Below are 14,387 nucleotides of genomic sequence, written 5' to 3' on the forward strand. Positions count from 1 at the left end.
AAGATTTATGCTCTCTAGCCTTCAACTTTTGTGATGACCGGTCTATCCTTATGTATCCTTCAGGATCAAAATTGGGCCTTGGATCCCCCATAGCCATGCCATAATAATCCAATTTTGTCTGCACCAGGCCATAACTCTTTGAACTTTTCACAATAAAATCTGAAAATACTAACAACCCAGGTACAATTGATTGTTTCCCATGGCTTGTCAGATGTTCTATACTCACTACTGATAGTTCCCTCACAATTTCTAGACAAGCCACTCTATTAGGGACTATAAGTGGTAGTAAGTATGGTCTCCCTTCGAACCCGTATACCCTGACTTGTGTGCAGTCTGAAAAACAATACCAATCTCCCCAATTGTGTTCAATTGAGGGATCTTCAATGAAATCTTTTCATCTTAGGAATCTTTGAACCTCTAGTGCAAGGGCATGATCACATGGGCATCCCAATAGTCTATATAATGGCTTGACAAAAAACTCCTTAAAATGCCAATATTGATTATTCACATACCTCTGGTCCCATGAAGAAACCCATAGTTGCATTATTTTTCTCATCCCACCATTGTCATATGTCCTGACACATAACTCTTCTAGCCATAACCCTTCATCTTGGCCCACATACAATAGCATATGCATAAGTAGGGAATAATGCTTGAAATTAACATTGATGACATCCCCCTTTAACTTTTCTAACCCATGATTCAAAACCTCAACCAAATAAGTAGAAAAATCAAAGAGCAGGGGTCCTTAGACTACAAATCGGCACAAATGACCATGGCTGCAATATCCATCAAAGGATGGGATTTTATCCCTAGCACTTCGGCAATGCAGTAATAGATATACTTGAAATATGGATGGAAAGAGTTGACATCATAGGGAGCTTTGTCATCCTGACCAAGTGGCACTAAGGACCCTGCATTCCTAGGTCTATGTATAGGGAGTCTCCGTGTTTTGTAAATGTGCTCTAGGTTAAAATATTCACTTGTTAACTTCTTGAGGTCAATCAATTCTTCAAATCCCCAATCCAACTTGAACACGGTGTCAATAACCTCCTTTGTGAATGCAAGAATTGGCTCACCCATGTAGTTATATATGGTCCTAGTTTTAGGGTCATAATTGTTTGACAATACCTTCATGAGCTCCACATTCTTGAATACATTAGCCACAGCTAACCTTCCTAAGTTCAATCACCATAAATTGTTGATAGGTTGAGGGGTAACTCTTATGTTGTACCCATATATGAATAATTCATACCCTCTCAATTCTATCCATATGTCTCCAAGATCCTCAAATCGGTCCTCTGGGCCTTCCTCATCAGCTCTAATCTTCTTGGACCTCAAACTGGATGATGGCCACTGGTCAATCAGGTCCTGGGCCAACGAACGCCCTTCCCTTTTCTATCTTTTAGGTTTTTCTTCTACAGCTATAGGTTCTTTTCCCTTTCTGGTCTTATTAGTTTTAGATGATGATTCCATTTGAATTTTAAAAAAGAGGTCTATGTGCAAACAACTTACTTGGAATTACTAAGCTTTATCTATGAATTCGCCCAATTCTTGCTTTCAGTTCATCGCCTCTGAATTCCTTAATGTTGTGTCATTTGATGTTGATCCACTACTTATGGTGTATTTAATCAGTTATTAATGGTGGTTTGGACAATGGTCACTCAGGCACATATTTGAATTTAATGGTGATGTGACCTTCCCTGGGATTTAATTCTAATTTTTGCAGCAATCAATAATCATTTTGATGAGGATATTTCTTTCGATCATTTGTTTCTTTACTCCATCGATCTCTTTGTTTCTATCGACAATACTTTTGTTTTGAATATTACTTCGATCAAGTATTTTTTCCCTTCATCAAAATACTATATTCGATCAGTATGGCTGTCTCCTCATCGAAACATATCTGATATCCATTGGGTCTTATGTCGAAGAAACCTTGGGCTTCGGTGTCCTCCTTTATTTTTCCATCGAAATACTTCTTTCATCGATATCACTATGCCCCGTCGATGAATGAGTCTATTATCTCACTGAAGATTTTCTTTATTTTCCCTTACCGTTCTTCACCGATAAAGTTACATTGGCAAAACCACTCATATCGAGAACATGCCTTTTAACCTCCTCAAAACCTATATCCTCATCGATATATTTTATCGATGTAGCTTCCTTTTGTCTGATTGATATTATTCTTTTGATGAAAACGCTCCTTTCGGTGGGTCCTTTTTATGTTGCACCGATAGTATTATTTCCTTGAGAACTTTTCCCATTGATGAAGACCCTCTCTACTTTCTTTGATATCTTTTGTCGATGAAGTTATTATCTTCGGTGAGTCCTTTCTGGAATCCATCAGCGTTTCCTTCCTTCAATGGCTCTTTTATATCGATGAGACATCACCGGGTCTCATCGATACCTTTTGAATTTGAATCAATATTATTCTTTTGATGAAAACGCTCCTTTCGGTGGGTCCTTTTATGTTGCACCGATAGTATTATTTCCTCCAGAACTTTTCCCATTGATGAAGACCCTCTATGCTTTCTTCGATATATTTTGTCGATGAAGTTATTATCTTCAGTGAGTCCTTTCTAGAATTCATTGGCATTTCATTCCTTCGATGGCTCTTTTATATCGATGAGACATCATTGGGTCTCATCAATACCTTTTGAATTCAGATTGATATTATTCTTTCGATGAAAACACTCCTTTCAGTGGGTCCTTTTTATGTTGTACCAATAGTATTATTTCCTCAAGAACTTTTCCCGTTGAGGAAGACCCTCTCTACTTTCATCGATATCTTTTGTTGATGAAGTTATTATCTTCGGTGAGTCCATTCTAGACTTCATCGGTGTTTCCTTCCTTCAATGGCTCTTTTATATCGATGAGACATTGCTGGGTCTCATCGATAATAATTTTTTTTTTTGATTAAAATTATCATCATCAGAATTATGACAAATACCAACCTTTCGATCGATGACTTCTTTGACTGTCGACAGAGTCCATTGGATTGTCATATTTCTGATGTGCATGGCATCGTCGATGAATCTGATGTCGAGTTTTTAATGGTTGATTTTGTTGGCACTCCGATGAAAATTCATCGCAAATCCGACAAATGGCCATCGGAAATCAGCTCCGAATGTACTAGTGCCACCAAATAGGTATTTGTCAGATGTGTCTTCCTTGAGTGAGGAAAATTTAGAAAGAGAAGAGGAAAGCAAGACATGTAGCAGTTCTAAAAGAGGGAGATCAACTAGAGGTCAAAATATTAAAAGAAAATTCCATAAATGCATGGAATTTTTTCTTGCTCAAGGGGGGTCATGTTCTTATGATGATGAGAGCATAGGAAAAATTGAAGTACCATTGAGGTACAAACTATTTCTATGCCTGAATGTCATGAATGTATTAAGCTAATTAGAAAATAAGAATGAATCACCAATTCTCAACTAGTTAACAAACATCAAACATAATCAATGAAAATCAATACAAGAAATGAGAAATGCATTCAAATAGAAACTCCCTCATTCTGCATCTTTGCTTCCATTGTGTTTCTCCAATTTGAGTGGTTGGTAGCTCTCAGGTATTGCACTAATTTCTTGCATGCAAATACTTTGAAGACTCTAATTTTGTGATTCTAGACTAAATTGAGAAAAGAGGTTGAACTTATAGATTTTCAACACAAAGGGGGTGAGAAATAGAACTCAAGTGTTGATTGATAGATAACTGATTTAAATTGATCAGTGAAGTTAATTGATTGGTTTGTTAACTCATTTGATTGAGTAGTGAACTCAATTGATTGACTAGTAGACTGAATAGATGGATTAGTTGAATGGATTGATTGATTAGAAGACTGAATTGATTGGAGAGATAAGTGGATTGATTGATCAGTAGACTGAATAGATGGATTAGTCAAAAAAAGGCGATTGAGAGTTAAAAAGGATGATTGATGAGTTAGCTGAGTTAACTGATTTGATCAATCAGTTCTGATTTTAGCTTGTGTTGTAGGATTTTGAAATTGAATTTGATTTTCATTTTCAATTTGAATTTGAATTTGGTCATTCGAATGCTGAAATGCACATGAAATTAACTGAAATTCAAATTTGGGGAAAATGTTAATTTGGAAATATGAAATTAGCTGAAATGAAGTGAAATTTGAATTTGGGAGAAATGAGATGAAATTAGATGGAATTAATTGGAATTATAATTTAGGGAAAAGGAGGAATTTAATTAATTAATTTAAATAATTTAATAAAATTATTTAAATGAGAGATTGAATTAATTAAATAATAAAGATTATTTAACTAAGGAAAAGGTCATAATTAATTAAATAATTAATATTTAATTAATAATTGAGATATGGTTAACTGATTAAAATAATTTGAGAATAGAAATAGAATGATTAGAATTGTTGAAGGGCAATGATTAGAAGAAATAGTTAATTTAATCAAATAATTAAAGAATTACTTAATTAAATAGACGAATAATTAGTGTAGAATTAATGAGACATTTTTAGGTGTCTACATTTTTCCCTCTTTGAGACAATGTCGAAATGATGTTGTTTCAAAGAAAATGAAAAATTTTGCCCTAGTATGCCCAGGTGACACTAGAGTATAATGCCCTCTTGAGAGATTGTTTTTGCATTGAAGACATAATGATCTCTTGAAAGAATAAGAATGTTAGATGAACGATGAAGAATGCTTAATTTATGACATGAATGAGTTTGATTAGAGAAAAGAAATGGTTAGGATGATTTGTTGATAAGATTGATAGGATTGATCTAATAAAGATAAAGTCTTGTTTTAGGAAGGACACATCCTGTATAAGACAAAAAATGATGAAAATGTTTGGTTTCATGAAGGATACATCCTGTATAAGTCTGATCTATGTGGTTTTAGGAAGGATACATCCTGTATAAGACAAATATAGATGATCATGTCTAGTTTCAAGAAGGATACATCCTATATAAGACAAATGATATGTCAAAAACGTCCGATTTCAGGAAGGATACATCCTATATGAGATGAAGAGATAAAAATTGGATGAATGATAAAATATGATGAAAGTGAGGAATAATTGATTGATAGATAGAAAAGTTGATATAAGAAAATGATAGAATTATAGATGAAAAGATTGAAATTAAGTGATGAGAGAGATCATGTTAGATGAAAGAATGATTGGAAAGAATGATCAAGTAGAAAAATACTTGATGAGAGAATGATATGAAGAGACAATCAACATGATGAGATTAGAAAAATGAAAGGATATGATTAATCATGAGTAGTCTTCTTGTCTTTATTCATAGTGCAATACATTTAATCATTGAGCCTTATTATGTAACAATGAAGCTTTGTACACCAGGGTATAAGGAAACAAGATGCATAGATATCTCATTGCAAAGAAAAAAACACATAGCAGACAAGGATTGAACCCTCCATTCTGGGAATAACAACAAGGGTTGAGGTATTTGTGGTATTCACAAGCTGAATTCTCCTATCACAGAACCCACTAGAGCAATTTCCCCAGAACTTCATTGGTTCAAACCACAAACAACAAACAAAGAAAAGGATCATGTCCATCATGGCTCCTCTAGTCACTTTTTTGGACATCCTTGAGTAGCTAAAAGCAATGATCTTCGCCAATTGATAAAAGATAGAACCAATTAGAACAAAATGCAGTAGCCATACTAATTTGTGTCTTCATGTGATTGCTTGATGTGATTTTGATAATGTCTGGTTTCAGAAGTTTTGGACCCTATTTAAGACTGACCTGTCTGGTTTCGAGTGTACCAATTCTATTTAAGACAAGATGTTGATCATGTTGATAGTTTGATAGTGATTCAATAGATTAGACAATTGATCAACTTGATTGCAGATGTTTTGACAAGATAGTTGTATCCTTTGTTTAACTTCATGTGAAGTGTTTGTTGGATAGCTGCTAGGATATTTGATTCTTGAGAGACATGTTATTGCAAGTTTTTGATGTTTTCTAATATTTAGTTTGTTTTTGACAATTTTTTCGATGTTTAGGGTTTTTGATATCTTCTCAATGTTTTTGTTCTTTTTTCAAGATCGTATTTGAATGTTTTTGTTGTGATTTTGATGTTTTCTAATTTTTAATTTTTTCAAGACTTTTTTGAATGTTTAGGTATTTTTATGGTTTTCAATTGTTTTTGGTATTGATGAAACATGACCTATCATTAATTGATAAAGATAAGACCAACTTGGACAAAATCCAGCAGTCATACTAATCTATGTCATTATTTTTATTTGTGTGATCATTTATAGGAATGTTTGGTTTCAAAGAGTGAGTACCTTGTATAAGACCGATCTGTCTGGTTTCAAATGTACCCTTCCTTGTATAAGATATGTTGATTTTTGATAGAGTTTTATTTATTAACAAGACATGTGATCAGTTTGATTGTAGACTTTGAGAGTTTGCTTGTTGTTGATTTAATTTGATGGATGGCCCATGCTTTCTTGCTTTGACTTTTTTTTTTTTTTCATGACATTTTGTGAATGTTTTTGATTGATTTTTTCACGACTTTTTGTGATTGTTTTTGATTGAATTTTTTTTCAGGACTTTTATCTGAATATTTTTAATTGTTTTTTTTAGGACTTTATCTGAATGTTTTTAATTGATTTTTTTTTTTGCAGGACTTTTTATGATTTTTAAAAAAATTTCATTTATGCCCCCAAGTATGCAGACCTATGATGATAACATGATGATGCATAATGCGGTGGCGACAATGAATTTTTTATATGAGTTATGCTAATGCAGGATGCATGACAAAAATGTAGTTCCTATTCGAACAAGGATGACTGTGTGTGTCTTTCATTCTAAAATGCACTAATAGGATTAAAAGTGTGAAATGTTTCAGAGATAGGAGCTCAATCCATTCTCAAAAGACTTAGACCATCCAACCTAACACACTATGTAACCAATATTTATGAATGGAGGCGCAAAAAAATTCTCCATCAATTCTTGAAAATTTGATCTTCTTTTGCCTATGTGTGTGCAATTAAGTTTATTCTAACTCTTATAACCATCAAAGACCCTTGGAATCCCATGTGGCTACCTATGTAGGTTATTCTGACTTCAAAAGCAACCTGGATAGAGCCTCACTACCAGCAAACTTTTAGGGCTCTGATGAGGTTATGCATTGTAATCTCTTAAATATTGCTCCATTCGCAACAAGCATCCATAGCCCTGATGGATTTATTTGCATGTTCCCATAGTCAAGCTTTTTTTGTCGCACTTGTATGCGTGATATTTCAGTGATATATCATTTTTTTGTTTTGCCTTGAGATTGACATAACACTTTTTTCATTTCTTTTCTTTTCTTTTCTTTCCTTAACTTGTAAGTAATGAAATCTAGTTGGGTATGACAACTACAGTGGCATTGAAGCAAAATATTGGATTTTTCACTAGCCACATGACCAGGTAGGTATCTGTAATGACTTGGAGCTTTTGATTAATGTGCGAGATATAGCAATTGATAGATTTTAGGTAACATGACTTGATAGTGAAACTTCTACGCAACCAAGAATAAAGCATAATCACAATGTGACGTTGAAGATGAATGACTAAAGGCCTCCTAAAGACTTCATGAACAAGTATCTAGGAAATGAGACAACCTTCATTCCTTTCAGTGCAGACAGGTGAATAACTCAGACAATCATCATGTTTTATTGATGCAACTATATGAGAAAGCAATAATGATATGCAGCTATATGTTGTGCAATGGTGATATGCAAGCAACTATGGTACACTCTGAAATGGAGATATGCAATGCAGTAAAGAAATATGCAAATGTAGTACTGAAAATTGAAATGAACACACCCCTAGATGTAATATCTTTTTATGTGCATGTTTTTATTGAGTTGGTATGAACTTTGTGTAGACAATTCATTGGTCTTTGTTTCAAGAGTTGGATGAACCTGTCTTTTTCAATAAGATATGCGGTTGGGAGTCTTTCATGTGTAGTTTCTGCTATAGCCTCCTTATTTTCAAACCAATTCAGTTGTGATAAATCTTCTTGCCCCCAGTCTTTCAATTGTGGGTGTATCAGGAAAATAGATTTTGGTTTCGAAGTTGTCACATGAGTGGGTGTTATGCCTGTTTTTATTGATGCACTTGAAGAGTATGATGAAATAATTTGGGTGTTGATTTCATTATCTGGTGTTATGCTTGTGCTTGAAGAAGATGATGTAACAATTTGGGTGTTGATTTGAATAGTTGGTGCTATGCTTGTTTTTGTCACCACATTGGCATTTGATGATGGCACACATACAATTGTTGACAAGTTGTCCTATGTAGTATGATCTAGATTGGTGATTTCATTGATAAGGGGTTCATGAATAACTTGTGTATTGGAATCATGAGGGAGACTAGGAGAAATGATAATGGGATCTTGTTTAGGAGGTGGATGTTGGATGGTACTTGAAATAACATCTTTCTCTTTCGAAACAAGGGTGTTATTATGAGTGGAATAGAAAAGAATGAGGGGATCATCATAAGATTCTTGATAGGTGGAGTATTCATCAAAAACTAGGTAGGATGAAAAGGTTTGTTCTTGATCTTGATTTATTTCATGACTAACTTCTTTTGATTTTGGATTGTCCTCCTAACATAGGGAAGGAGTTTGGATATTCATGGGAGATTCTTGGAAGGTTTCAACCTTTTGACTTGATGAGAAAGGATCCTGAATGAGATTCTCTAAATCGTGACTTGGATTAGATTGGATTTGTGCTATGGATAGCCCTTGGGAGATTGTGTATTGGATGAAGATAGCGAGGATTGGTCTTGGGTAACCTTAGGGGATGATGAAATGGTGGATAGATGTGGTTGATTTGAACTTTGGTTGAAATAGATTTGATTTTGGTTGAAAGGAGTATGATTTTGGTTGAAAGGAGTATGATTTTGGTTGAAAGAGGTTTGATTTTGGTTGAATGAGTTTTGACTTGGACTTTGTTTGAAAGGGATTTGATTTTGGTTGAAAGGAGTATGATTTTGGTTGAAAGAGGTTTGATTTTGATTGAATGAGTTTTGACTTGGACTTTGTTTGAAAGGGATTTGGTTTTGGTTGAAAGGAGTTTGAATGTTGGGTTGATATGAATTTTGATTTGGACCTTGGTTGAAAGGGAGTTCATTTTGGTTGAAAGAGGTTTGATTTTGGTTGAAAGAGGCTTGATTTTGGTTGAAAGAGGAACTTTGAGTGTTGGGTTGGTATAATTGGTATGATTGATATGCTGGACTGAAAGAAGGTTGACATGACTCTAATGTTGCTTGAACTGAGGTAGGAATGATTTTGTTGAAGATTGAAGGTTGGCATGTTTGAATGGTCTCATAAGAAGAAGAAGGTTGGCCTGATAATGATTCCCTCATGGTTATCACCTCCCTCATAATATTTTCTAACCAACCCCTATGGTTGCTTGGACTAGTCATGTCTCTCATTTGTTGTTACAAAGTATTGATTTGTTGAGCTAATGTTTCTATGGATGGCCAAGGAATAGGAATGGAAGAGATGAATTCTTCACCTTCCCTACAAAATGCATAACGCCAATCCATGATGTTTTCTTGATTGGTCTAAACCTAAGATCACAACATGTAAGACATTTCCTTCATTTCTAGAATGTTGTAAAAGTTTAATTTGATGTTGATGTTAACAAGCTTGTTTGCTGCAAGGTTTTGATCTTGTTGATATTCAAACTTAACTTTGTTGAGGGATTTTATCTTGTTGATGTTTTTGATAAAACTTTGGTTGAGATTCCACTTTGTTTTAGGTATTTTCTAAAATGTTTGAACTTGGTGAAATATAGAAAAGGACACAACTGACACATCAAAAAGAATAAAATCATGAAAAGAATACTTGTTTAAGGAACTTTTTTCAAATTTCCATGAATGTTGGAGTCTTTTTCAAGACCCCATTTTGTTTTTCGTTGTATTTGGGCAATTCGATATCACAGCAAGCAGACTCTCCTAAGGTCAAAAGGTCACAAGTATTATCACAACCCACATCTTGATACTTCGTCAGCTCAAACAACACCCTAAGGTGCCCCCATTTTTTTGCCTTTTTCTAGAAATTAGACCAAAGAAGATTGCTCCTCAATTTGTCCATTATCCTAGGAGATATATGGTGAGTGTCTTGGAGGCAGATTCTTCCCTACCCTTGCACTGTGATAAAACAAGTATCTAGTTACTGACTCAGCTTGGCTTCTAATTTATATGGTATTTAGATAGGGTTCTATTTGAGTGGTCACAATCAACAACGTTTTACACTCCGTTGAGGGAGGTCTCCCAGTCTGTAGAGGTTACGCTCTACAGATTTTAATGCACCGTATAGGCACTTAGGGAGGCATAAAATCGGTGTTACATGTTGTCACAATAATCGCACATGATTTTCATCACATACACATTTAATAATAGTGGCTTGGATTACTTGGCTTTAGTCATTGGCCACTTAGGTTGTTCCCCTCTCACTAGCCTTAATGGCGCTCTAAGGGAAACTCGGGAGGGTAGGCCTTCTAAAATATTTAATTACAAGAAATAAATGAAAGCATGAAAGAAGAGAGTCTGGTTTTCTGATCACCATTTGAAGGGGAGCGCATAATACCTATCCCTTCAAAAACATGAAAGACAAGGGTTCTTTTTAAATTTTCATTGCAATGATTTTCTATTCTAAGTGGAGATGTTGCTCCACACAGACATGGTGTTCATTTTAACCAGCATAGCAATGATGAAAGTTGTATTGTTCTTTATTTAAAGCACCAAAAAGAAGTGTTTCTAAGCTACCCCTACAGAAAAATAATAACCTTATTCAACACATGGTGGGCTATCCAGCCTAATTTTTAAATTATAGAGTTATGTCTTTTCAAAAATAGAAAGGTATTCTGGTAAAAACCAGAACTGTATCAAAACAGAAAATGAAAAACTAAATCTATCAAATGCGACTTCCCTACAAAGCAAATGCGAGCTAATATCAGGTCAAGTGCAACATGATGTATCATCAACTGTGAATTTTTGTGAGAGCAACTGTGATATGATGACTGATCAATTGTGACATAATATGAGATCAATTTCTCACTTTTTTACTTTTTTTTTTTGAATTAAAAAGAAAATGAATTTTTTTATTTTTAACCAAAAAATAGAAGAAAAAGACAGAAGATAGAAGGGTTATTTTGCAATGATATTGTCCCACACTATGCAAGCCATCACATCAATTTCATTGAAGAACTTGTACTTGGTTTAAAAATGGTGGAAGGTCCTATGATACTGAGCAATTTCTTGTTTTTCTTCGACCTTACAGAGCTCCCTTTTAGCCTTTATAAGACTTTGATAAGCCTTTTGTTGTCTCCTATTCTTCTTTGCCTTCTTTGCACCTGAAATTCAAAATCTCACCTTTCCTGCCATTGGATTAGATACATTTTATATGCAGAAATCATTTTTTTTAGAATTTAATAAAATTTCAGGGTTAGATGCGCAAGACAAAATAATTCAAAAATGACACAAAATGTTTTGAATTCGCAATCCTTTAGAGAAATCGTGATCTATTTAAGCAATTGCAATATGATGTCATAGCAATTGCAATACATTATTGGCAATTGCAAATTTCTACGAATTGCAATATCTAGTTTCCTATGCACGTACGGATCTACAAGTTTTGTCAAAACAGAAAAATGAAGGTTAGAGTGGATTCACGTTGGGTTCACCATTGTTTCTATGCTTGAATGTCATGAATGTATTAATCTAATTAGAAAATAAGAATGAATCACCAATTCTCAACTAATTAACAAACATCAAACATAATCAATGAAAATCAATACAAGAAATGAGAAATGCATTCAAATAGAAACTCCCTCATTCTACATCTTTGCTTCCATTGTGCTTCTCCAATTTGAGTTTTTGGTAGCTCTTGTATTGCACCAATTTCCTACATACAAATACTTTGAAGACTCTAATTTTGTGATTCTAGACTAAATTGAGAAAAGAGGTTGAATTTATATATTTTCAACACAAAGGGGGTGAGAAATAGAACTCAAGTGTTGATTGATAGATAACTGATTTTGATTGATCAGTGAACTCAATTGATTGGTTTGTTAACTCATTTAATTGAGTAGTGAACTCAATTGATTGACCAGTAGACTAAATAGATGGATAAGTTGACTAGATTGATTGATTAGAAGACTAAATTGATTGGAGAGATAAGTGGATTGATTGATTTGTAGACTGAATAGATGGATTAGTCAAAAAAAGGTGATTGAGAGTTAAAAATGATGGTTGATGAGTTAACTGATTTGATCAATCAATTCTGATTTTGGCATGTGATGTAGGATTTTGAAATTGAATTTGATTTTTATTTTCAATTTGAATTTGAATTTGGTCATTTGAATGCTGAAATGCACATGAAATTAACTGAAATTCAAATTTGGGAAAAATGTGAATTTGGAAATATGAAATTAATTGAAATGAAGTGGAATTCAAATTTGGGAGAAATGAGATGAAATTAGATGGAATTAATTGGAATTATAATTTGGGGAAATGGAGGAATTTAATTAATTAATTTAAATAATTTAAATGAAATTATTTAAATTTAGGAGATTGAATTAATTAAATAATAAAGACTATTTAACAAAGGAAAAGGTCATAATTAGTCATAATTAATTAAATAATTAATATTTAATTAATAATTGAGATATGGTTAACTGATTAAAATGATTTGAGAATAGAAATAGAATAATTAGAAGTGTTGAAGGGCGATGATTAGAAGAAATAGTTAATTTAATCAAATAATTAAAGAATTACTTAATTAAATAGACTAATAATTAGTGTAGAATTAATGAGACATATTTAGGTGTCTACACAAACATCTACAGAAATAATGGGTACCCAAGGAACTTCCTCCAATAAACACTGATTTTTGTGTTAATGAGATGATATATCGCATATCACCATCGTCATTACATGGTTTGGGCCTATTGACCATGGACGACATAAAGGTCTGTTACAACAAAGTTGGTGAATTGATGGAGTATATCGGACCCTGTTACAATTACAAAAAAAATGATGCAGCTGGTTCAATATACACAAAGTATCCATAGGTATGCACTGCCAACAAATTATATATAGGTAAAAGATAATGATCAAAGTAAAGAGTGGCTATGTACATTGATGGAAGGCCAAAAGCAATAGGGAATATTGCAGGTTTTATAAATAGTATACAACCTGGGTCAACTAATAGGCAACCCAATTGCATATCTGAGGCGTGCGAGGGAAACCGTGTATTTGTATGTGTGATAAAAACAATAACTGCAGGGGAAGAGCTACTAATCGATTACAATTTGAATTGCATAGATACAAACAAAGTTACTATCATAGGGGTGGCACGTACTATATACCATTTAAACCAACCTCCAATTAATGCTTCCAATATACCATTTTATTATTAAGTTTTTTGGTAAGTCTATTGGTTATATTTTGCTAATTTTTTTTATATTTAATTTTTGTCATAGCGTGACATTGATCCGACACAGCATAGACCGATATGTAGCTCTAGGCACTTCTACCCAACAGGTAAACCTCATTGTAATTGTACAAATTAGATACAAGCAAAATTTTATATTTTTATGTTCTTTTCTTTAGGGTTTTGGATTAATTTTGATAATGTTACTAATATTCTTGTCATAGACGGATGTTTGGGGAAAGGCACCTACAGTAGCTGAGAACATTGATATAGAGGTGGACTCACTATTATGAAATGATGACATTGCATATTCCACAACCTCTACTAAAATGATAAGAAAGATGCAAAAAAAAATTAAGAAAGAAATTCTTAAATTGTTATTCACAGTCCCTCAAACTGATGAGATAAAATAGGGTGAAACAATTGACAGAGAGAGCACAAAACTTGCAAGTAAGCAATCATGAAATATTTAATTATAACATAAGTCCATTCATGGTTTATATTTTATACTCTTTTATGTCATGAACTTAAATATGTACGTGTTGTTTTTACAAGAATTGTTGCATCCTCATGAAGTTGGTGACCATGATCAGGGTACTCCAGGTAGTTCAAGTGATGACCATGTTCTATGCATACACCAACTCATATTTTTACATGTTCCTATCCTTCCGTTAATGTGTTATTGCTCATATATTTAATGTATTATTCTTCAGGTGATGTCCATGTTCATGTGCATACACAGCCTCATCCGACCCCATCATCCACACCTATATTGTCGACTACAATATCGGCACCATGTAGCATGCAGGCATCAAGTACTACACCGACCTGTGTAGTAGGACATGTACCTAGGGATGCAAAGGCCACTAGTGGTGATATTTTAGCAGCATTTCTTGGATCTTCCCATATTACTAGTACGGGAATGTTGTCGATCACA

The sequence above is a fragment of the Cryptomeria japonica genome, chromosome 5 (assembly GCF_030272615.1).
Source record: "Cryptomeria japonica chromosome 5, Sugi_1.0, whole genome shotgun sequence".
Classification (NCBI taxonomy): Eukaryota; Viridiplantae; Streptophyta; class Pinopsida; order Cupressales; family Cupressaceae; genus Cryptomeria; species Cryptomeria japonica.